A 27556-nucleotide genomic window follows, 5' to 3' on the forward strand; every position below is an offset into this window, starting at 1 on the left:
CCAGTCTCCCCCACAATTATTATAAGCTTTTATACATTGATGTGCAGCACACTGGGCTGAGCTGAGTGCACACAGACTGAGTCACACTGTGTGACTGCTGTGTATCGTTTTTTTCAGGCAGAGAACGGATATAGCAGAGAACGGATATATTAAATAAAAGTTAACTTAACAACAACTGCACTGGTCACTGTGGTAAACTCTGTCTGCACAATCTCTCTCTCTCTCTCTCTCTTCTAATCTATTCTAATGGAGAGGACGCCAGCCACGTCCTCTCCCTATCAATCTCAATGCACGTGTGAAAATGGCGGCGACGCGCGGCTCCTTATATAGAATCCGAGTCTCGCAAGAATCCGACAGCGTCATGATGACGTTCGGGCGCGCTCGGGTTAACCGAGCAAGGCGGGAAGATCCGAGTCGCTCGGACCCGTGAAAAAAAAAGTGAAGTTCGTGCGGGTTCGGATTCAAAGAAACCGAACCCGCTCATCTCTAATATATATATGTACATATAGCAGTCAGGCATCCCAGGCAGCCTGTTATTAGAGCAATAGCTTGGGTGGAGGCACATTATTAGAATTAGTAACCTTGTCAGACATAAGGGAGGGTCACACTGTCGACCTAGTGACTGCCGACCTATAGTGGTTGACCCAAACATTGTCGACCTAGACACTGTGAATCCTATGATCCACACCCTTGCATTGTCCTGCTGTACTATGGGGCTGTCACCACTTCAGGAGCTGAAGGAGTTAATGTAATCAGGGAGTGAGAGAGAGGCTCTGTGTGAGCTCAGAGTGGAGGACATGGATTAGGGGAAGGAGGAGGGAGGAGAAGTTTCCTGTGTGTGTGGAGAGAGGAGCAGGAGTGAGGACGCTGGTGCTGGGCTTGTTTTTCACACATCAGCTGCTTGTTTTTTATTTTAGAGTTGGCAACATTGGACACAACACATTTCAGTGGAGGAGGTGACGGTGACCGGCATTGAGGTGAGCGATGTGCCTGGTGTATGAGAGACGTCTGTGGGCACCATATATGGTATGAGTGACCAGCTCCCCACACGTGGGACCTAGGGCCAAATTCAGACCTGATCGCAAATACAAAATCTATCTCTAATGGGCAAAACCATGTGCACTGCAGGTGGGGCAGATGTCACATGGGCAGAGAGAGTTAGATTTGGATGGGTTATACTGTTTCTGTGCAGGGTAAATACTGGCTGCTTTATTTTTACACTGCAATTTAGATTTCAGTTTGAACACACCCCACCCAAATCTAACTCTCTGCACATGTTACATCTGCCCGACCTGCACTGCAGATGATTTTGCCCATTACAGAAATATTTTGCTGTTGCAATCAGGTCTGAATTTAGCCCCTTATGCAGTAAGGATTGCAATTTCTGATAAAACGCAGTTTCTGCGATCAAATAGTTGCCGCCCAGAAATTGAGAAATAACGCCCTTTGCAGAAACTGTGAATGCATCGCAGTATGCAGCTGATCGCAGAACCATGCGCAATTACCGGAACATGGAAGATTTTTCCTATCTGCGCCAGGTAAGGTCGGCTACCATTCTTGTGACACAAGAGGCTGGAAGTGGTCATCGCTGAATTCAGGTGCCCTCCTTAAAAACACCTGGGCATGCCACGAGGCTGAAGTTAGCTTCTTATTCGGGAAGCTTCTTATTCACTTCTTATTCAAGCTCCAGCTTCTTATTCACTTCTTATTCGAACTCCAGCTTCTTATTCAGATCATTCAGTTTCGCAAGGGTTAATGAGTCTTCTGTCACAAATTTGACACCTGATCTCCACAGAGGGTGGTCACTTACATATGACCCACTTGTATTTTGCTTGGCCCAACGCTGTTTTGGGCATGAAATACACTGGCAAAGTGGGCACAAACACCATATTTTGCCATTTTGAATAAGTAGCTGTAGTTTTGCAAGGGTTAACTAGTCTTGGGACACAAATTTGACCCCGGAAATCAACAGAGGGTGGTCACTTGCATGTGACCCACTTGTATTTTGCCAGGCCCAACGCTGTTTTGGGCATGAAATACACAGGCAAAGTGGGCACACACACCATATTTTGCCATTTTGAGTAAGTAGCTGTAGTTTTGCAAGGGTTAACTAGTCTTGGGACACAAATTTGACCCCTGAAATCAACAGAGGGTGGTCACTTACATATGACCCACTTGTATTCTGCTTGGCCCAACCACCATATTATAATTTACTATTTTGAATATGTAGCTGTAGTTTTGCAAGGGTTAACTAGTCTTGGGCGACCTATTTGATACCAGAAATCAAGGGTTAGATTAGCTCCTTATCGCACAGGGGAGTCATAGAGAGCCTATGTTGAGTTAAAGTTGTCTGAAGTCAGCTCTTATCTTTGCTTGAAGGAAGCTATACTCAGCAGGATTGGGGTGACTGGTCCCAGCAAAGCCCAAGAATATTATGAGTTGAAGCTGAACCCATCTGAGCCTCCAGTTGTCAAACTGGCATGATTGGCCAAACTGAGTAAAACCTGGTTACAGATAAAAAAAAATCTTCGTAGTGGAAGTGATGGCTCTAGACCAGGCTATACGGGTATTAGACCGTGGTGTAAAACACTGGACCTTTGCAGGCTGACCCCCAGACAATTGAGGAGCTAGCAGTGGTGATTGAGAGGTACCTGACCCTGGGAAATTTTAATAAAGCCAAGCAAGGGTTACAGCCAGTACCTAAGCCCAATACCCAGATCCCCATTGTTAAACCAAACAGCCCGTCTCCAGTCATATGTTTTGAGTGCAGAGAGCCCAGTCATGCACAGCGGTACTTCCTAAAGCAGGGTGAGCTAGTGGATTGCAGCTCAGGGAAAACAGCACAACCTGTATTCAGTATGGTGCCTGGAATTATTTCCCCAGCTGAAACTACCGTTTCATCTGATGGTACAGATTGAAGGCTGGGATATCTGGGCTTTGGTTGATACTGGTAGTGAATTGTCTTTCATCTCTGCTAACCTGGTTCTTCCCGGGTCTGGCCAGGTTGTGCTTCTGGAAAAGGTGCTATGTATACTTGGTGACATAGAAGAATGCCCATGAGTGCACCTGCCGGTGGTGATTAAAGTAAGACCAGTAAAAATGGTAGTCACAGTAGCTTCCAAACCTCCTTATCCACTAATCCTGGGCCAGGACTTCCCACTGTTGCAGGAGTTTGTTACCTGGCATGACATTGGCAGACAGACAAAGGTTAAGCTGTCGCAGGGGCCAAGATCTACTGGAAGCCATGGTTGTATGACTGTAAAGCCCTCTCTTGCCAGTTTGATTGAGACACATTAGTCCCCCATTTGCGAAAGAGTGTCTTTGCAGGACTTTAGGCGAGTAAAACATAACGATGGCAACTTGTCTAATACTTTTTAAAATTTGGTAGTGGTAAATGGTAAGGTAAACTCTGCTTTACCACCTGAAGGTGTACCTTACTTTATGTGAAAAACAATTTGTTTTACCTTGTAACTTATTTGCAAGGTAAAAGGGTACACCAGTTGCTGATTCCCCGAAAACACGAGCAGCTGGTATTGAGTGCAGCTCACATGCATTTATGGGGTGGCCATTTAGGGGAGAGGAAAACTCTCCAGCGTATCAAGCTATGGTTCTCCTGGCCAGGCATTCATGCTGCAGTAAAAGAATATTGTCAGGAATGCTCCGTGTACCAAAAGAATGCACCCCAGACAGAATTTAGGGCGACCTTGGTTTTCCTGACTATAATTTCCATGCCTATTGAGCCAATTTTTATAGCTCTGATGGGGCCAGTAGAAAAATCGGATCATGGGCATCAGTATATATTGGTGACTGTGGACTACTCCACCGGGTACCCGGAGGTCATACCACTATGTAACATGAAATCTAGCACTATTGTCCAGGAGTTCTTGATGCTGTATGCCCGTCTAGGAATACAAATAGAGGTCCTGACCGACTAAGGTACCCCTTTTGTGTCTAAATTAATGAAATACCTGTGTCGCCTGTTAAAGGTGGATAGAATTACCATTTTGGTGTACCACCCACAGACAGACGGCTTGGTTGAATGCTTTAAAAGAACCCTTATGCAGATGATGAAAAGGGCAGTGTCACAGGAGAAGCGAGATTAGGACCTACTCTTACCTTAGCTAATGTAGGTAGTTTGAGAGGTACCCCCAAGCCTCTTTTTTTATTATTATTATTATTATTATTATTATTATTATTATTATTATCCTTTATTTATATAGAGACTGTATGGGGTTTAGACCCTTCAAACTCCTCTATGGTAGACAACGCAGAGGGATACTAGATCTATTAAAAGATGGGTGGGAGCAGCAATTGTCCCAAGGGGATGCGGTCAAGATCCCGCCGGACGGAATCCCGGCAGTCGAAATACCGACGCCGGAACCCCGACCGGCACAATCCCAACATATTCTGCCTCCGTGGGTGTCCACGCCACCCATAGAGGGAGAATATAAAAACGTGCTGAGCATAGCAAAGCACCGTGCCTGCAGCGTGGCGAGCGAAGAGAGCCCGCAAGGGGCTGCGTTCTGCTCGCCACCCCTGTCGGGATTGTGGGGTCGAAATTCCGGCGTCTGTATTTCGACCACCGGGATCCCATCCTGCGGGATTTAGTACTGATCCCGTCCCAAGAGCCTAACATCGTTCAGTTTGTGTCCCAATTGTATGGCTGTTTAAGGCAAATTGCGCCACTTCTGACCAAGCATATGGTAAGAGCTCAACAGGATTAAAAACGCAGTCATGGCGTTACTGCTGTCAACCGGACTCTCAATAGGGGCAACAAGGTACTGATACTTGTGTCTAAGTACGGCAGGAAGGTAGAAGGAAAGAGGTAAAAGTCTACAATGTGAATTTGTTGAAGCCTTGGAAAGTGCCAGTCATCCCTCTTTAGGGGCCATGAAAACCCCAGAATGTCAGGTGCCTACTGAAGTAACTTTGAGTCCTAGCCAGAAACAAGAAGTGGTAAACTTAGTAGCACAGTACCAGGTTGTGTTCTCTGCCCTCCTGGAGAAAACTCAAATCATACAGCATGACAATGTTACTCCACTCAGGGGGGTGATAAAACAAAGGCAATATTGTATATCTGAGGCCCAACAGGCAGCAGTAAAATGGGAACTGGAAGCGATGCAGCGCTTGGGGGTCATAGAGTAGCCAAACAGTGAATGGAATAATCCCATTTTTTTTTTAGAGTCCAATCCTTTTGGAGCTTTGGGATTCTGTAATGACTTCAGAAAGTTAAATAAAGTTCCTCGGTTTGATTCCTATCCTATGCCCCGGGTTGATGAACTAGTACAAAACTTAGCAATAAGCCAGTATCTAACTACGCTAGATTTCCTGAAGGGGTACTGACAAATTTTTCTGATGGAAGCTGCCAAAGCAACAACAGCCTTCTCTACCACAGTGGGTTTGTTCCAGTCGCACCTTCCAAAGGTGGATGCAGTGTTACAGTCTCTACAGGCACAAGGGTTTCATCCCTAACCTGGAGAAGTGTGCCATCATAACTGTGGAGGCAAAGTATCTGGGGTATATTGTATGCCAAGGGTAAGTTAAACCTCAACCCAGCAAGGTGGAAGCAGTCTTCACATGGCCTAAGCTAAAATGTATGTCGCAACTCAGGATATTCTTTGGTCTGGTGGGCTATTATCGTAGGTTCAGGGGTGGAACTTGCAGCGGTGCAACCAGTGCACTGCACCAAGGCCCCTCCATGATGAAGGAGCCCACTGCCGGAGGCACTACAATGAGTCAGACTGACTCATTACATGCCACCTGCCAGCGCGCTGCAAGCCGCCGGTTCCCCTTAACAGAATGACGCTGAGCTGGTGTGCAGAGCTGCAGTCTGGCCAGAGGGGGAGGAGGATGCAGTGGAGGAGTCTGGAGAAGGAGAAGGGGCCATCTTCCCCTCTCATTCACGGGCAGCCCAGCTGTTTCTTTTTGCTGCCGGAGCATCACGTGACCATGCGGCTAAACTGTAGAGTATCTGAGGTAGTGCAGCAGCATTCCTTGTAAGGCAGTCAGGCAGCTGTGTGTTTATTTATTTTATTATACATTTTTCTAATTGTACATTTCATCCTGCAAACTCAGAATCACGGACCTCGAAGAGGTGGAGCCTACATTGATGGGGCGGAGATTGGGAGGTGGTGGGCGGGGTTGTTACAGTAATCTGGGCTCTCTGCAAACAGTAATGGTGACTGTGCAGTGACATATATCATACAGCACAGTATAGAGTGACCCCACTAAGGCAGCCAGGCACAGGGTCATGTGTTGTCACCCAGGGTGCATGTGCTGCTGCTGCTGCATGATGCATAGTGTGGACATCTGTCTCCATGGGCCTTGTGTATCCTTGTACAAAGGAAGTGTCCCATCTTTATACAGTGAGAAGTCTCCTGAGTTTTTGTGGGAGTTGGATACAATTGGCCGACAGTTATCATATTGACATTCATTATGTCGACATGAAGAACTGTCAACAAACAGTCCCTTGTGATCTAGCAGTTTCGTACTTTATACCGGTGACAGCAGTGTCTTTTTCTGGATCACATTGCATTGGCGATGTCTCAGCAGTGTTCTGGTGAGTATTTTCCCCATTATCCCTAATCCCTAAACCTTTCCCTAGTAGCTAACCTTAACCTTTTCCCCTACCCACAGCCTATCCCTAGCCACCACCCCAGTGCCCCCCCCTCCCCCCCAGCAGCCTAACCCTAAAACTTTACCGTAGAGCCTACTATATTGGCGTTACATGTAAAAGGAGCTTTACTGTGTGGCGTAATGTGTATAAGGACCATTACTGTGTGTTGTAACGTGTATAAGGAGCTCTACTGTGTTGCATAACATGTATAAGGAGCAGTACTGGGTGGATTAACGTGTATCAGGAGCTCTACTGTGTAGTATAACGTATATTAAGAATACTACTGTGTGGCCTAACATGTATAAGAGGCACTGCTGTGTGTTGTAATGTGTATAAGGAGAACTACTGTGTGGCGTAACGTGTGGAAGGAGCTCTACTATGTGGCGTAATGTGTATAAGAAGAACTACTGTGTGGCGTAACATGTATAAGAGGCACTACTGTGTGTTGTAATGTGTATAAGAAGAACTACTGTGTGGCATAACGTGTTTTCAGGAGCACTATTGTGTAGCGTAACGTATATAAGGAGTACTACTGTTCAGTGTAATGTAATGTAAATCGGTGTAATGTAATAAGGTTGCACTACTGTGTGGCATCATTTGAATTGGTGGTACTATTGTGTGCCCACACCCCTTCTCAATGAGACCATGCCCTATTTTTTGACACACATGTTTTGGATCTTGGGGGGGGCTGGGGCAACGCATTTTGTTGCACCTGGGCCCACCATGGTCTTGTTCCGCCACTGCGTAGGTTCAAACGCGAATTTGTCACAGGGCAGCATCATTCACTGAATGTCTGATGAAACAGTCCCCATACAAGATCTAATCACAGATGTGCTAAATGTAGCATATCTACAATCATGTACTGACATGCGGGTGGTCGCCCAGCACAGGGCTAGTCCGCCCCGCATGACTGGCCCTAGCCCCCCCCCCTCGCACAGGTACAAAACCATTGCACGGTGTCGATGATTTTGTAATCCCCGCCAGCAAAGCTCCTGCACGCTGGCAGTCCGCTACTCACCACATCCTGGGTTGCAGAGGCTGTGTGTAACACCACGCAGCTGCCTCGGGCCACCCCCCAACGGTCCACACAGGCCTCTGTTGTCTGGACCGTGGTTCTAAAGCCGGTGGCATGCCCCTTCCCACTACGTGACCGCCTCTGCCTGTCAATCAGGCAGAGGCGATAGAAGCCCTGCCGCTGCAGTGACGCAGTCTGAATTACCCCCTAGGCCCGCAGAGACTACATTGCAGAATTTAAGAAAATCTTTATGCGCAGAGCCTGTATTGCAGGCTCCTGATTTCAGGGGTCAAATTTGTGGCCCAAGACTGGTTAACCCTTGTAAAACTACAGCTACTTATTCAATATGGCAAAATATACTGTGTGTGCCCACTTTGCCAGTGTATTTCATGCCCAAAACAGCGTTGGGCCCAAACAAAATACAAGTGGGTGATATGTAAGTGACCACCCTCTGTTGATTTCAGGTGTCAAATTTGTGGCCCAAGACTAGTTAACCCTTGCAAAACAAATTTTTTTTGAATAAGAAGCTGGAGCTCGTATAAGAAGCTAACTTCAGCATCGTGGGCACGCCTGCGTTTTCTCACACACACCCAGAAAATGGCAGGTTTCCACCCAGAAATGCCGGCTTCCTGTCAGTCAAACAGCGTCTGCATGTGATCACGATGTGTACGCATTTTCTGTCGCTATTATTACTCGCACGTGCACAATGCAAACACCGCTCATGCGCAGCCGCTCCATAATAAGCCGGATTGTGATTTGATAATTTTGCAATCCTTATTGAATAAGGTCCTTGGATGGAAGGTGGGCGAGCGGGGGATGGGGGATGGGGATGACCCTGCTGTGTAATACACAGCGCTCATTATATTTATACATGTAGCATCATATACTAGCATATATATTGTGTATATTATATATACAGATGTAGCCATGATCATCGTTGTGTATCGTGGCAGTGATGTTGTGACAAGTGTGCCCACTGCGTACGCATGCACACGCCATGTTACCCTATGGAGCTAACACCCACTGCAATCAGTATCACAGCGACGCGTTCACACTATGCAGCAATGCGTGCTCATGTGGGAATACATCACGGTATAGATGAGCGTGGCTACATCTGTAGTATAGGTGTATATAGGGAGAGAAAGCTATATCTGTATCCTATCATGTGTATAACCTAGGGCAGAGTCCCTGCTGTATAATAACACTGCACATTATACATATACAGTATATATAGAGATAGATGTTATTGGTATATAGTCCCCAGCGTATCATGTGTATAACCTAGAACAGAGTCCCTGCTGTATAATAACACTGCACATTATACATATACAGTATATATAGAGAGAGATGTTATTGGTATATAGTCCCTAGCGTATCATGTGTATAACCTAGGACAGAGTCCCTGCTGTATAATAACACTGCACATTATACATATACAGTATATATATAGAGAGATGTTATTGGTATATAGTCCCTAGTGTATCATGTGTATAACCTAGGACAGAGTCCCTGCTGTATAATAACACTGCACATTATACATATACAGTATATATATAGAGAGATGTTATTGGTATATAGTCCCTAGTGTATCATGTGTATAACCTAGGACAGAGTCCCTGCTGTATAATAACACTGCACATTATACATATACAGTATATAAATAGATAGATGTTATTGGTATATAGTCCCTAGTGTATCATGTGTATAACCTAGGACAGAGTCCCTGCTGTATAATAACACTGCACATTATACATATACAGTATATATATAGAGAGATGTTATTGGTATATAGTCCCTAGTGTATCATGTGTATAACCTAGGGCAGAGTCCCTGGTGTATAATAACACTGCACATTATACATATACAGTATATATAGAGATAGATGTTATTGGTATATAGGTGGTCATTCCGAGTTGTTCGCTCGCAAGGCGATTTTAGCAGAGTTGCTCACGGTAAGCCGCCGCCTACTGGGAGTGAATCTTAGCTTCGTAAAATTGCAAACGATGTATTCGCAATATTACGATTACAAACTTCTTTCAGAGTAGCTTCAGACTTACTCGGCATCTGCGATCAGTTCAGTGCTTGTCGTTCCTGGTTTGACGTCATAAACACACCCAGCATTTGCCCAGACACTCCCCCGTTTCTCCAGCCACTCCTGCGTTTTTTCCGGAAACGGTAGCGTTTTTCCCCACACGCCCATAAAACGCTGTGTTTCCGCCCAGTAACACCCATTTCCTGTCAAACACACTACGATCGCCTGAGCGATGAAAAAGCCGTGAGTAAAAATCCTAACTTCTTAGCAAATTTACTTGGCGCAGTCGCAGTGCGGACATTGCGCATGTGCACTAAGTGGAAAATCGCTGCGATGCAATGAAATTTACCGAGCGAACAACTCGGAATGACCACCATAGTCCCTAGCGTATCATGTATATAACCTAGGGCAGAGTCCCTGCTGTATAATATCACTGCAAAGAATACATATACAGTATATATAGAGATAGATGTTATTGGTATGTAGTCCCTAGTGTATCATGTGTATAACCTAGGACAGAGTCCCTGCTGTATAATAACACTGCACGTTATACATATACAGTCAGAGCCTGCCCTAGGCAAGATTTTGGCTGGTGCCCCCTAGCACCACTGCTGGTTCTGCCTCTGACCTTGCACCTCTTTCCCAGCACTATCACCCCTCACCCAGAGCAGTCCTTGTACCCCCTATATTTTAAATAGGAACAGCTCGCACATTTGACACACAGCCCAAAAAGGGGCATCTTCTTGCTGGGATGGGGCATGGCCACACAATAGTAACCCCAATTCCAATTACGCCACACAGTGCTGCAACTTTATTCACATTTTATCTTGCGATAGTGTCCATAATTGATATTACATCCCACAGTAGTATCACTTTACCTTTATAAACGTTACTCCTCATAGTAGAGCCCCTTATTCACATTACATCACACTGAATTGCTCCTTATTCACATTACACCACACCTTATTGCTCTTTATTCACATTAGATGACACAGTAGTGCCCTTTCTATATGCAACGCCACATAGTAGAGCACCTTATACACATAATGCCACACATTAGTAATACATTTATATACAATACCACACAGTAATGCCCCTTACACATATGAGACACATTAATGTCCTTATAAACATAATGCACCTTACACATTATGACAACCTTTATTAATGCCCTTTTACACATAATGTCCCTTACACATATGCCACACATTATTAATGCCCTTTTACACATAATGACACACATAGTGCCCCCTACACATTTGCTGCACATTATTAGTGCCCCTATACACATAATGACACACATACAGTAGTACCCTGTTACACATATGCTGCACATTATTAATGCCTTTATACACATAATGACACACATAGTGGCCATTTACACATATGTTGAACATTATTAAAGCATTTTAACATGACACACATAATGCTCCTTACACATATTCTGAACACTACTGCTCAACCAACCCACTCACATGCACACATCACTCACACTGCAACTAACACTGTGACCTCTGCCTCTGCTTGGATGTGTCCTCACAAATCTTGCATCAATGCTAACATCAGACACCTTTTTTTTTTATGAAAATGCATCTTATTTGCATTGCTGTGTGGCTAGGATGCACAAGCAGCTTCTGCTGATTAAACTGATATGCAGCATGCCTATATACTGTGTGAGACTGTGTCTGTATCTGCATATGAAATGCTAGATACAGAATATAGGCATACCGCATATCATTTTAATCAGCAGAAGCTGATGATGCCCCTAGGCATATCAAATGCCCTAGGCAATTGCCTAATTTGCCTATGCCTGGCTCTGTATACAATATATATAGAGATAGATGTTATTGGTATATAGTCCATAGCGTATCATGTGTATAACCTAGGACAGCGTCCCTGCTGTATAATAACACTGCACATTATACATATACAGTATATATAGAGATAGATGTTATTGGTATATAGTCCATAGCATATCATGTGTATAACCTAGGACAGCGTCCCTGCTGTATAATAACACTGCACATTATACATATACAGTATATATAGAGATAGAGGTTATTGGTATATAGGGCCTAATTCAGATCTGCTTGCTGGTGTTTTTCGCTGCGCAGCGATCAGGTAACTACTGCACATGTGTATGCACCGCAATGCGCAGGCGCGCCGTACGATTACAAAGTGGTTCGTTGATGTGTACTGGTTCTAGCGAAGAATCCATTTGCATAGCTGTTCGCAAGGAGATTGACAGGAAGAGGGCGTTTATGGGTGGCAACAGATCATTTTCTGGGAGTGGTTGAAAAAATGCAGGCGTGTCAAAGCGTTTGCAGGGCGGGTGTCTGACGTCCATTCCGGGCTCGAATAGGCTGAAATGATGGCAGCGGCTGAGTAAGGTCAGAGATACTCAGAAACTGCACAAGCTGTTTTTGTACAGGGCGGCTGCACACGCGTTCGCACACTTGCAAAGCTAAAGTACACTTCCCTATAGGTGGCGTCTATCTGTTCACAGTGCTGCAAAAAATAGCTAGCGAGCAAACAGATCTGAATTCAGGCCATAATTCCTTGCGTATCGTGTATAACCTAGGACATAGTCCCTGCTGTATAATAACACTGCACATTATACATATACAGTAAATATAGAGATAGAGGTTATTGGTATATAGTCCCCAGCATATCATGTGTAGAACCTAGGACAGAGTCCCTGCTGTATAATAACACTGCACATTATACATATACAGTATATATAGAGATTAGAGATGTGCACCCAAAATTTTTAGGGATTTGTGGTTTGGTTTTGGATTCGGTTCCGCGTCCGTGTTTTGGATTCGGACGCGTTTTGGCAAAACCTCCCTTAAAAGTTATTGTCTGATTCGGGTGTGTTTTGGATTCGGGAATTTTTTTTCAAAAACAGCTTAAATCATAGAATTTGGGGGTCATTTTGATCCTATAGTATTATTAACCTCAATAACCATAATTTCCACTCATTTCCAGTCTATTCTGAACACCTCACACCTCACAATATTATTTTTAGTCCTAAAATTTGCACCGAGGTCGCTGGATGACTAAGCTAAGCGACCCAAGTGGCCAGCACAAACACCTGGCCCATCTAGGAGTGACACTGCAGTGTCAGACAGGATGGCACTTAAAAAAATTGTCCCCAAACAGCACATGATGCAAAGAAAAGAGAAAAAGAGGTGCACTGCGGTCGCTGGATAGCTAAGCAACACAAACACCTCAATATCACAGGAATTATTCGTTCTAATCAATGGTATTATTGGTCTAAATCACTGGAAGAAAATGACAAAATCACTGGAATTATTTGGCAAGATCACTGTGTAATTAATAATTTTAATCACTGATAATAATTGGTAAAATCTCGCTATCGCCTGCCTAGTGAAGTGGAATCTAGATGGGATTTTGTACTGGGGACACAATAACTTCATCAATTGTCTAAATCCCACTGCACTAATGGCAGAAAATGGGCGCACGTCTAACAGCGCACTGATTATACTGATCACTGATGATACTACGGAGAACTGACACTGAGCAGCGAGAACAGCACTGGACTATTGTACTGTAGTATACTGGTCACCACAATGCAGCACTGACTCTGAGCACAGATATTAAGCACTAGAAGTGACACAGAGCTGCAAGATACAGCAATGTCCTACTGTACTGTACTACTATATACTGGTGGTCACCACAATGCTGCACTGTACTACTATATACTGGTCACAACAATGCAGCAGATATTGAGCACTGATCTGAGTCTGACACAGAGCTGCAAGATACAGCAATGGCCTACTGTACTGTACTACTATAATATACTGGTGGTCACCACAATGCAGCACACTGAGCACAGATATTACCAGGTGTATCTCACACATCGCTCAGTACAGATTACAGGTGGTATAATCACCAGGTGTATAAGACACGTCGCACAGTACAGTATACAGGGTGTATAATTAATTACCAGATGTATCACACACATCGCACAGTACAGTATATATGGTGTATAATCCCCAGGTGTATCTCACACATCACACAGTACAGTATATAGGGTGTATAATCCCCAGGTGTATCTCACACATCGCTCAGTACAGATTACAGGAGGTATAATCACCAGGTGTATCACACACATCACACAGTACAGTATATAGGGTGTATAATCCCCAGGTGTATCTCACACATCGCTCAGTACAGATTACAGGATGTATAAAATCACCAGGTGTATGACACATGTCGCACAGTACAGTATACATACTGGTCACAACAATACAGCAGATATTGAGCACTGATCAGGATACAGTACAGTATACAGGGTGTATAATTAATTACCAGGTGTATCTCACACATCACACAGTACAGTATATAGGGTGTATAATCCCCAGGTGTATCACACACATCGCACAGTACAGTATATAGGGTGTATAATCCCCAGGTGTATCTCACACATCACACAGTACAGTATATAGGGTGTATAATCCCCAGGTGTATCTCACACATCACACAGTACAGTATATAGGGTGTATAATCCCCAGGTGTATCTCACACATCGCTCAGTACAGATTACAGGATGTATAAAATCACCAGGTGTATAACACATGTCGCACAGTACAGTATACATACTGGTCACAACAATACAGCAGATATTGAGCACTGATCAGGATACTATAAGTGACACAGAGCTTCAAGATACAGCAATGGCCTACTGTACTGTACTGTACTATATGTATACTGCTGGTCACCAAAATGCTGCACTGTGCTGCTATATACTCACCCGCCAGCTCCCCAGCACTCACCCGCCGGGTCCTCCTCAGCCTCGCTGTGCAGGTTTATAGGGTTTTTTTTATGTCTGCAGGGCGGGTGGGGAGGGGCGGGGCGATGGCCGGACACAGTCTAAAGCCAATCCTGGGTATCCCGGGAATCCCGGGATTGACCATTTTTCAATCCCGATACGCGGGATTGAAAAAATGGCCCGGGATTGGCTTCCCTACCTACAACTATGCAATCATGGTATACATTTGTGATAATCAGCAGGTGCAATACAACTTGCTGGTAAGTGTAGTTCCACAATTCATTACCTGTAGGTTAGAGAACAATGAGATTTTGAAGTTCCTTCATAGTGCTTTGCATATGATCATAAAATTATCCAGGATAAGTCACAGACGACATCCTTAGAAACATTCATCCTTTGATAACTTTCATCCCAATCTATTCAGCCAAGGCTTATTCAGATAGATGTTATTGGTATATAGGGGGTCATTCAGACCCAATCGCTGCATTTTTTTTCAGCCGTGCGATCGGGTCTGTACTGCGCAGGCGTGTGACCCGCAATGCGCAGGCGTGTCAGCCGCTGGCGACGAAACGAACGAAGAAAGCGATCGCAATAAGATTGACAGGAAAAAGGCGTTTGTGGGCGGCAACTCACCGTTTTCTGGGAGTGTCTGGAAAAACGCACGCGTGCCCGGCCATTTCCAGGGAGGGCTCCAGACGTCCGTAACATCCCGGATCGTCGCAGCGGCTGAGTAAGTTCTGGGCTGTGCAGAAACGTTTGTGCAGCTCTCTGCACAGCTGATCGCACCACTGCACAGCGTTTACCCCCTCCCTTGTAGGCGGCGATTACCTGGTCGCAGCAGTGAAATAAATAGCCTGCGTGCGACTAGGTCTGAATTAGGCCCATATTCTCTAGCGTATCATGTGTATAACCAAGAGTAACGTCCCTTCTGTATAATACTGCACATTATACATATACAGTATATATAGAGATAGATGTTATTGGTATATAGTCCCTAGTGTATCATGTGTATAACCTAGGACAGTATCCCTGCTGTATAATAACACTGCACATTATACATATACAGTATATAGAGAGATAGATGTTATTGGTATATAGTCCCTAGCGTATCATGTGTATATAACCTAGGACAGAGTCCCTGCTGTATAATAACACTGCACATTATACATATACAGTGTATATATAGAGATAGATGTTATTGGTATATAGTCCCCAGCATATCATGTGTATAACCTAGGACAGAGTCCCTGCTGTATAATACTGCACATTATACATATACAGTGTATATATAGAGATAGATGTTATTGGTATATAGTCCCCAGCATATCATGTGTATAACCTAGGGCAGAGTCCCTGCTGTATGATAACACTGTGCACATTATACATATACAGTATATAGAGAGAGATGTTATTGGTATATAGTCCCTAGTAGTGTATAATGTGTATATCCTGGGGCAGTGGTCACCAACTTTAATTGGGGTGCGAACTACTTACAAAAAAATGAAACCTCCTGAAGAGCTAGTAATGTTTTTGAAATACCTGCTATACTTGAATGGTTGCTGGGATTCTCTCAGTGTTGAGATCCGACTCGTGTGCAGTGGTGTAGCTATAAATTTTACTACCCCCTGCCAAAAACATTTCTGATGCCACCTCCCATTGCCATATGAAAAGTAAAGAATTAGCGCATGCCGTAGGCACGCGCACTCCAGAAAGGTTTTGTGTCCTCACCGTAAGGGACATGGCATTGTAGGAAAAGACTACCTTATACCCCAGTTCTGCAACCTGCACCCCCAGACATTGGCCACCACAAGAAAAAAAAATTCCTGATTCATGTCCTTTATATTATTTATTATTTCTCCTCCTCATAGTAATGCCCCTCACACATTATGCCACACACCGCAATGCCCCTCACACATTATGCCACACACCGCAATGCCCCTCACACATTATGCCACAAACCGCAATGCCCCTCACACATTATGCCACACACCGCAATGCCCCTCACACATTATGCCACACACCGCAATGCCCCTCACACATTATGCCACACACCGCAATGCCCCTCACACATTATGCCACACACCGCAATGCCCCTCACACATTATGCCACACACCGCAATGCCCCTCACACATTATGCCACACACCGCAATGCCCCTCACACATTATGCCACACACCGCAATGCCCCTCACACATTATGCCACACACCGCAATGCCCCTCACACATTATGCCACACACCGCAATGCCCCTCACACATTATGCCACACACCGCAATGCCCCTCACACATTATGCCACACACCGCAATGACCCTCGCACATTATGCCACACACCGTAATTTCCGTCAAACATTACACCACACACCGCAATGCCCGTGGTACATCATGCCACACACTGTACTCCCCATAACACATTATGCCCCACAGTAAGGCTACAAATGACTTTTAATTTGCTCATTGTCTGGGGTCTCCTGCTAATTTCCAGGGGCTCAATGTTCATTGCCAGGGGTTGCATGCTCTGGGTTCCATGCTTGTCGGCAGAAGTTTCATGCTCTGGGTTCCATGCTTGTCGGCAGAAGTTTCATGCTCTGGGTTCCATGCTTGTCGGCAGAAGTTTCATGCTCTGGGTTCCATGCTTGTCAGCAGAAGTTTCATGCTCTGGGTTCCATGCTTGTCGGCAGAAGTTTCATGCTCTGGGTTCCATGCTTGTCAGCAGAAGTTTCATGCTCTGGGTTCCATGCTCATTGCCAGGGGGGGTGTAATGGTCATTCAAGGGGTGTAATGTTCTGGGTGTCATGTTCATTGCCAGGGGGGTGTTATGCTCTGGGTGCCATGGAAGATGCAGCTTTGTAGAAAGCTGCATCCTCTCTGGTTGATGCCAGTGCTGAGTGCTCCCGGCACTTCTGGGTAGCTATAGCGCTGTGCTGCTTGTCAGACACTAGAGGTCAAGTATGACCTGTAGCTTCTGTCTCCTCCGAGGCAGTGGGGATGAGGGTTTTGCACACTTCTCCTCATAGTAAGGTAGGGGCAGCAACCAGCAGGGTTCAAATTACCCAGATTGCAGCTGTCAGCTACCTGTCACTCGCGAGCGATGGGTTGGCACCCGCTGACCTAGGGCATCATACCTCCTGTATAATAACACTTCACATTATACATGTACAGTATATAGAGAGAGATGTTATTGGTATGTCGTCCCTAGCATTTCAGGTGTATAACCTAGAGAGTCCTCGATGTATATTAACACTGTTATATATACAGTGTGTGTGTGTGTGTGTGTGTGTATATGTATGTGTGTGTGTATGTATATATATATATATATATATATATATATATATATATATATATATATATATATATTATAGAAAGAGATAGATGTTGGTATATAGTCCCTAATGTATTATCAGAGGCAGCCTAACCCTTTTTTTTTTTTTTTTTTTTTTTTTTTAGTGAGTAAACACAATTTCTGGCGCCCTTTGAAGAGTAAAATTCTCAAAGGGCTACAAAAAGGCGTGTGGTCTCACAAAAAAGGGGCAGGCCAGACAATTTTACTCCAGTCTACAGTGCAAGATATACATGAGCGATGCCAGTGACGGATACACCTATGCCCCCAGCAGTGCTATATATGCATATGCCCCCCCAGTGCCAGATACGCATATGCCCCCCCAGTGCCAGATACGCATATGTCCCCCAGTGTCAGATACACATATGTCCCCAGTGCCAAATACTCATATGTCCCCAGCACCACATACACCTATGTCCCCAGTGCCATATACTCGTATACCCCCAGTGCCAGATACAGATATGCCCCAAGCACCAGAAACACATTTTCCCCCAGCAGTGCTACTTACCGTGGCTCACCACCACCCACCAGGCTCCACCGCAGCTGAAAGGGTTTCCGTCTTTGGCATCAGGGAAGGGTTCCCGCTACCTGGTGCTCTCCTCAGTGTGGCATCTTACTCAGCCGCGTACCCCGCATGTGCATGTGACCGGCTCTGCGTATCATGTGTATAACCTAGGGCAGCGTCCCTGCTGTATAATAACACTGCACATTATACATACACAGTATATAGAGGTCAGACCTCCATGGGTCAGAGGTTTTTTTTTTTTTAATGCCCATTCCACAGACCTCAATTGGATTGAGAGCTGGGGAAATCTGAGGCCAAGGTAACACCTTGAACTCCTCTGTCACGTTCCTCAAACCATTCCTGAACATTTTTGCAGTGCGGCAGGGTACATTATCCTCCGTGAAGATGCCACTGCCATCAGAGAATACCATTACCATGAATAGGTGTACGTGGTCTGCAACAATGTCTAGGTAGTTGGTACGAGTCAAAGTAACATCTGCATGAATGGCAGGACCCAAGGTTTGTCCGCAGAACATTGCCCAGAGCATCACACTGACTCTGCCAGCTTTTCTTCTTCTTCCCATAGTGCATTCTGCTGCCATCTCTTCCCCAGGATAATGAAGCACATGCACACAGCCATCCACATGATTTAAAAGAAAATGTGATTCATCAGACCAGGACATCTTCCATTGCTGGTCGGTGGTGGCCAGAGATCAGCATGGGCACTGTGACCGGTGTGCGCTATGCAGCCCCACAGCCCCATACACATCAAGCTGTGATGCACTGTGTGTACTTACACTTTTCTATCATAGCCAGTATTACCTTATTCAACAATTTATGCCACAGTACCAGATGGGCTAGTCTTTGCTCTCCTTGCACATCAGTGAGCCTTATTCACCCATGACCAAAGGGCTGGATTAAGGGTGGGGCGACAGGGGCGGTCATCCTGGGGCCCTCACACATATACCCCTTTCATACTGCCAATGCCGGATCCCACCCGGGAATTGGAAATGGGTCCTTCCCGTGTGGGATCTAGCATTGAACCCTAAGAGCTGGGTTACTGACCCCGCAAATTGCCAGGTCGGTTGCCATAGCGGCGGAGGTAGCCACGGGAGATGAGCTCATCTTCACACCAACTCTCCCTATTATAGTGAACAAATCCTGGGTCGCATCAACCCGCCACTGGCCCGGTATTCAACCCAGGAAAACACTGCTTTATTCCTGGGTTGAATTTCCAGTTCAGGTAACCTGGGAATTCGACCATGGGCCTTTCACACCGCACACCAACCCTGCAAGATGTCGGGTCGATATCGAGTTATATGTGAGGTGTGAAAGGGGTAATAGAGAGCCCCCACACACAGCCACTACTACTAAATAAGGACCGGAGAACAGCATCTAGCTGTCTCTGCTCATTTAGCTCTGTTTTTCAGAGACTGAGACAGTCTTGTCTCCATCTCTGCACCCAACATGAGCCACCTGCTCCGCTCACATGTCCACCTAGCCAAGCTCCTTCTGTGTGTCAGTGATCTGCTCTCCACTCTGTTGGGCTCATCATCCATTGTTCTGTGTTGCAGCACCCTGGGGATGTGTGTTCCCGGTGAGACTTGTGCACACTCCTCCTCTCCTTCAGATGTGCGCGGGCTTCCGGTAACTCCATCACCAGAAGCAACGTGTCCACCACCCAATCCACTGTGTGATTGCATCCACTCCAAATACTTCTTCTTTATCTATACCAGCAGCAACCAGTCCTCATTGTTTCCCAAGGCTGTGGTGGTTCTGTAATGCTGGTTATTGAGAACAGAGTAACACGGGCTTATGTCTGGAGACTGGACAGGCATGTTGGTCACCGTCCCACCACATACACAAATATATAATAAATATGCATGCATCACAAGCTTGGTGGAAACAAATTGAGTCTCTCTCTCTCTCTCTCTCTCTCTCTCTCTCTCTCTCACCCCCTCCCCCCCTCCCCCCTGTGTGTATATATACTGGGATGTGGTCAGGATGCCAACAGTCGGATTCCCAGTGCCGAAATCCTGACATATGGCCACAATGCCGATGACCGAACTCCGACATCGGATGAAATTTCAGTACCGGAATCCTGATCGTAAGGATGTGGGGCATTGTGAGTGTTATAGGCCCTACACACTGGCCGATTTTTGGAAAGATATGAACGATCTCGTTCATAAATGAACGAGAACTCGTTCATATCTTTCAGTGTGGAGGCTCCAGCGATGAACGATGTGCGTCCCCACGCTCGTTCATCGCTGGTCTCCCGTCGGCTGTGCATGCAGGCCAATAGGGACGATCTCGTCCATATTTGCCTGCACTTCAATGCAGCCGCGTGACGGGGGGAGTGAAGAAACTTCACTCCCCCCGTCACTGCCCGCCCGCCGCCGGGTCGCTCGTCAGCCGTATCCGCCGCTGGCCAGCTCGGCGACGGATCGGCTAGTGTATAGGGCCCCTTAGACCACGGGGGTGGGGGAGTTAGGATTAGCATAAGTCTGCAGGGAAGGGAGGGTTATGGTTAGGCTGCAAGTAGTAAGGTTAGGTTTAGGCATGACTGAAGACGATTAGGGTTAGGCTGGGGGGGAGAGAGAAAGTTAGGTTTAGGCACCCCCAGGAAGGGTTAGGATTAGGGAAGGGAGGGAGGGAAAGTATACTTACCCTAGTCCCTGTAAGGATCTCATCTTTGGAATGCCACAGCCAGTATTATATACGGTTTGTGAATGTATGTGTGTGTGTGTGTGTGTGTGTGTATATATATATATATATATATATATATATATATATATAGATATCTATATCTCTCTATGTGTATGTATATATATATATATATATATATATCTCTCTATATATATATATATATATATATATATATATATATATCTATCTATATATATATATATATATATCTATCTATATCCCTATATATATCTATATCTATATCTATATCTCTATATATATATATATCTATATATATATATATATATATATATCTATATATATATATATATATATCTCCTATATATTTGCCCAGATCTGTGACTCATTTCCTAATGCTGGGCATAGCTAGGAGCTCTCATTGGGTTAGCAGCAGGTCTATCACACCCAGGCCATAGCTGATTGGGCAATAAATGCCCTCCCACACAGGTTACATCCAATGGGAGGCTCTGCCCTTTGGCTGCTGTGTGTTACCTGGACCTCACTCGGCTGCAGCAGGGCCGGATTATGATTTTGGAGGGCCCAGGGCACTTGAAACAGGGGATTCCTATCTCATTGCTGTGGCAGCTGTGGGTTCGGGGGCATGGCCTAATCATGGGATACGTGGCCACGCACCGTTATGCAAATTACGGGGATCTGTATTTTTTTATGAGATTTTGGCCCCTCAGCTATGGGTAAATCCAGAGGGTGGAGTGATTAGTGTGATCGCTCCCCCCCTACACACCCGCACAAGCAGTCTCCCTGCAACACCACAGAGCAGCCAGCACACAGCAGCGTCTGCTGACTGTAGCACAATCCTGCTGCAGTTTCTGTCAGGACGTGGAGAGCTACAAAGCTGCTCTAGCCAGGGGGCCCCCTAAAACTGTGGGTCCCGGAGTACGTACCCCATGGGCACCCCTCTTTATCTGGCTCTGGGCTGCAGAGAGACTCGCCGACGGGGGGAACTTGTGGTGCCTGGTCCGGGCACAGGAGCCTTCACTGCCTGCTGCAGGGAGCACCAACAAATGTAAGACGCTTAGCTACTTCCAGGAGAAGACGCATTACCCGCACCTCCCCCACTCACAGCACCTCCGGCACCCTCCCCAATTCGCAGCACCCCTGCAACAACCCCTCCCCCACCCATGGTGGCTTCAGAACCCCTCCCCAACCTGTGGTACCCACGCAACCGCCTCCCCCCACACATGATGGCTCCAGAGCCTCTCCCCCCCCACCTGCAGAAAGTCCTCACCCGCCCTCCCCCAACAGCAAGCACCCCCGCAACCGCCCCTCCCCCACCTGTGACAATGCCGCACCCGCCCCTCCCCCATCCATGGCAACAAGTCCATGACTCACAAGACTCACTGTGTGGGAGGCTGCTTATTAGAGCAATGGGGAGGCACGGGATGAAGTACAGTAAACTAGTTCTCATAAAGGTAAGTCTCTCAGAATTAAAAAAAAATTCACACTTGTATATTTCTGTAAAAAGTAGCACCTCCAGTTTTTTTTCTCACTCAAGCCAGGCATCTCTCGTTATCTCAGTGCATGCACAATGCTAATATGCCTACAAATGAATGTGCCTTCTGGGTTCCCTTTCCCCAACCAAAGCTAGCAGGAGTCCTTCCTGTGTCTCCCCCTTGCATTAATAGGCAGCCGCCCCCACCCTCAATCTCATCCCCATGAGACTTGTGATTTCACGGACTAGGTGCACTGCTTAGTAAATGACAAGCATAATACAGCTGGTAAACTACTGTATATAAATTAATGGCTCATGCTGTCATTAACTAAGCCGTACAACCAATCCATGAAATCACAAGACTCACAGGGTTGGGATTGGGGGTGTGGGAGGCTTCCTATTCAAGCAATAGGGAGGCCCAGGAAGAAGTACAGTAAACTCAGTCTCATAAATATAAGACTCTTGTAATTTGCAAAGTCACACTTGTATATTTGTGAAAAAAGTAGCACCTCCAGTTTTTTTCTAATTTGGACTGTATATCTGTGCGCATGTCTGACTCTGCATACAAAGTATGACGGAACTTTTTTAATAATTTTTTTTTAAAAAAGCTGTGGATGCTAATTTTAACACATACAATACAAGTGTGTCCTTTGTGGGAATTGGACTATAGATCATGGGCATGGAAACCACCAGCAGCACCACTATGCCAAGACAACCTTGGAGATAGGTGATTGAAACCTGCAGTGACAGTGATGTTGCTCATTATAATTTTTCTGTGTTCAAATTTTATACAGCACACCAGGGGAACTTTCAGTTGTATGGCATGTTGTCACTGGGCGCCTGCTTTTGTGGTGATTTCAAACTCCAACCTGCAGTACTTATGTATTCAAACAGAACTACTACATTTAATGTGCACTGGCCCGCTTGTCAGGGCTTGCTACAGTGTTCAGTATTCTGTAGTGACATATCCATCTGCTGCTATTCAGCACTGTACTGTAATTTTCATTAGTGGAACAATTGCCACCCAGTGGTGAAACTGTGTATTGCATGCTGTGAATCCAATTGTGCCTTATCATGCCTTACTTCGCCAACCTGCGCTTTTTGTATGGCAAAACTAGGACTCCTGTATGGGGCAGCAGCAGCAACGATGAGCATGACTACATCTGTACATCTCTGCCAAATCATTAGAGAGAGGCTAATAGGATGATAGTGGGCTCCTAGGCCCCACCAAGGGTGGGATGCTGAAGTATAGACATCCTAAGCCATAGTCACTTACCAGTCCATATAAAAGAGCTATCCAGGTACTGCAGGGAGGCAAAGGTTCATCTGAAATAAGTAAAGCAGAATGGGGTGAAGGTTTATTTTAATGGCCACTATGTGAAAAGTCCAGGAAATAAATGGTTTATTCCAGGATGGAATAGGATGTAATTAGCTTTAGAAAGAGCAGAACAGTGTTTAATAACAAAAATGCCTAAATAGTGAAATTGAGAGGACTGCCAGGTAAATTGGAAACTAAGGGCAAGAAATTTCTTTGTCAACAGAGAGAGAAAAAGAAATGTAAAACATTGGTTTTATCAGGGTTGATTTGAATTTAGAGTAGGAGCCAAATAGATGAAGTTCATTAAATATATTTCAGGAGATATGTCAGGGGATTAGAGAGAGACATTAAAACCTCATTGGCATAAAGGGCAATTTTATGTTCCCGGGTGCTAGAACCCTGATATTCACGGTGTTCTACCACAAATAGGTAGCCATGGGTTCCATAATAAGGGCAAACATTAGAGGGGAAAGAGTGCAACCTTGACATTTGCCATAAGAGAGGGTTCGGACAAGGAGCCTTCAACTTGGACAAATGCTAAGGAATTATGATAGTCAGCAGAGATGCAAGTCAGATATTCCCCACAAAGAGCAAAGGATCCCAGGACATAAATCTATGAACGTGACCATACATTTACAGCATCTCAGGCTATATTAGAGAAGGGAACTTAAATTAATCTGATGAATCAGGCCCATCACTTCTGGGGCAAAACCCATCTTATCAAGGTGAATAAATTGAGGCAAACAGATAATCTGGTGGCAGTCACCTTTGCAGATATCTGGAGGTCAACATTAAGGATAGAGATTGGTATGTAACTGCTGAATAAAGTCAGATTCTTACCTTGTATGGGTATGATGGCCTACCCAAAATAAGCAGCATCCCTAAATGCATTAAAGAGATCAGCTAGCCTAGCAGTGAGGATTCTACTAAATGTCTTTTAGAGACTGGAAAACACATTGTGATCTGGATCCTTAGATGGTGACTTTCACAGAGTGACTGGTAGCCTGAACCATAAGGACTATCACCGCATTTTGCAACTCAATGCAATACCCTCTGGTCTACAATTAGTTGGTCATGGGTTCTTCCTACAGCAAGATAATGCCCCGACATATGCCTCCAGGTTATTTCAGAACTAACTCATGGAAAAGAACATTGCAGTTGTAGGGTTGAAATCAAGTAAAAGCCAACACAGTCTCCAGACTTAAACCCCATTGAGCTGGTTTGTGATAAACAGGACAAAGGATGAAAGAAAAGCAATCTGCAAGTGCAACACATTTGAGGGAAATTTTGCAACAGTGTTGGAAAGAACAAAACTTTATTTTCATTGTGGAATGAATGTCCAGTGATTATATATGCAAACGACTATTTTTTTATTTTTAAATAATGTTTTTATTAAGTTCCAGATACACAGGAACCAAGAATAAAAGTACTTACATAAATTGTACATAAGATAACAGAATTGAGTAAACAGCGGAAATGTACATAACACAATAGCACTGGAGCAGAGTGCTCAATTCGCCCACTGTGTACTCATAACCTTGGCATCAAACAAAAAACAAAACAGAAAAACAAAAATGAAAGAACAGCAAATAATGCAAATAGGAGGATAAGAAGAAAAAGTACTATACAGTGACACAGAAGGGGAAACAAATAGAGGTAAAATACTGCAATATATGTGTCCATGGGAACGGCATATCCAGTATTGGTACATAGGGGTAGAAGAGAAATAACTGTTACAATTGGTTAGTATCAGATTGTGGGGATTTTAAAAGTGACAAATCTGTGGAGTCACTAATAGTCATAGCATGTCCCTGCCTTACCCGGAATTCCCTCCATTTCAACCAATTCCTATGAATTGAGGGAGGCGATATAGAGTACACACCCCCTGCTGTTTCGAATAAGAAATGCTTGTGGGTATTATTAATGATAGTCTGGATGGTGGGTATTGACTGCGATTTCCACAATTGACCTATTGTTGCCTTAGTGGATATTAAGATGTGACCAGCAACATTCCTATCGCAGCTCATTAGGGTATATGTTGAATAGTGAAATAAGGCAAACACTGGGTCCAATGGCACCTCCACACCCAGCACTTCCCACAAAAGAGAGAACACTTCCATCCACAACGGTCCCAGGATCAAGCATTCCCAAAAAATGTGTAAGATAGTGCCCACATGTCCACAATTTCTCCAGCAGAGTTGGGATATCGAGGGCCAAATACTATGAAGCCGCTGTGGAGGGAAGAACGCCCTGTGGCATAATTTATAAAACATTTCGGAATGTTGGAGACATTTAGAAATCTTGAAACACATTAAGGAAATAGTGTCCCACTCCTCCTCTCGGAGAACTATAGAGAGGTCTCTTTCCCATTTAATCTGCAAAGGTATATTACTCGTTTTAGTCAGAAGGACAATGCACTGATACCATCTAGACATCCCACCCCTATGTCCAGGGGAAGACAACCTAGAATATAAAGGAGCAGGGAGGGGAGAGGGACTTCCAAACTTACAAATACGGCACTGGCTCCATTCTTGTATTAGTAAGTACTTAAAGAAATCATGTTTCGGTATATCAAAATGGGATTGTAGGCGAGAGAAAGGTACTAAACCTGCTTCAGAGCAGAGATCCTTCAAATTCACAATTCCAGCATCTATCCAAGCGTCCAGCGTGAGATTGGGAATAGTACAGGCAATAGTTCTAACAGAAAGATCAGCTGCTGGCAGCAAAATAGTTGGGTCAGACGTTACCACTAAATGCCAGAGCTTTAAAGTACATCTAACCGCTTCTCCAGGGCCTTGCCATTTTAGAACGCCGTGGATAGGCAGCAGGAAGAGATCTATTATGTTAATCAATCTAAAAAAAAAATCATTCAATAAGTACCCAAGGTTTGGGGTGGTGCATAGCAAACCAGTCCCTAGCCTGGTCTAGAAGACAGGCGGAGTGGTATGCCTCCAAGCCAGGGTAGGCTACACCACCAAAATTCTTGGGTAAAGTCAAAACCTGCCTAGCTATGCAGGGTTTAGACCCCTTCCAAATAAAGTGAGACAATTTTATTAGCTATGACACTGAGAGGTTTGGGGAAGCTACGGGGGATAGCCCGAAACAAGTAGAGGAGTTTAGGTAGCAATACCATCTTAGTTGCAGAAATATGCCCTAGCCAAGAGATTTCATGGAGGGACCATTCTTTAATTAATTTTTCAAAGGTGCATAATTGCAATCATACAAATCCGTGTCTAGTGAAAGATGAATACCCAAATACTTAATAGATCTCACTTGCCAAGCATATCTGTATCTGTCCTTGAGTAAAGCCAGTGTATGCGGTGGGGTATGGAGCGGTAGAGCTTCCGTTGTGGAAGTATTTAATTTATAGTAAGATATTCTGGAATATATATCCAGTATAGTGTGGAGGGTGGGAAGGGAGGAGTCAGGGAGGGTTAAACAGAGCAAGATGTCATCTGCGAAAAAAGGTTGATCTTGTGACTCAATCCTCCTATCTCGGGACCTGTAACTGTCGCATCAGTTCTAATGGTCTCGGCCAGGAGCTCAATAGCTAGAGCAAAAATGAGGGGTGACTAGGGGCAACCCTGTCTAGTGCCGTTCAATATATCAAACCTACCCGACAGACACCCATTAGCAAACACCCTTGCAGAAGGAGTGGGGTACAAGGCAAAAATAGAGTCCAAAAACCTTCCAAAGATTCCAAATTTATGTAGAACAGATCTCCGATAACCCCAATGGAGTCTGTCGAATGCCTTTCGGCATCCAACGAAAGGATCAATAGG

At 45.0% G+C, this 27556-nt stretch overlaps 1 protein-coding gene across 1 annotated transcript in view; it reads left to right on the forward strand.

Annotated features, from left to right (window-relative positions):
* The first annotated feature begins 802 nt into the window (after positions 1–802).
* The window catches only part of LOC134936089 (zinc finger protein 300-like), a 37615-nt gene continuing 10861 nt past the window's right edge, over positions 803–27556 (forward strand). Inside the window, exon 1 of the mRNA XM_063931004.1 lies at positions 803–977. The gene's annotated coding sequence lies outside the window, so the exon portion shown is untranslated. The remainder of the gene's footprint in view (positions 978–27556) is intronic.

This window comes from Pseudophryne corroboree, chromosome 6, assembly GCF_028390025.1.
Source record: "Pseudophryne corroboree isolate aPseCor3 chromosome 6, aPseCor3.hap2, whole genome shotgun sequence".
NCBI classification, from domain to species: domain Eukaryota; kingdom Metazoa; phylum Chordata; class Amphibia; order Anura; family Myobatrachidae; genus Pseudophryne; species Pseudophryne corroboree.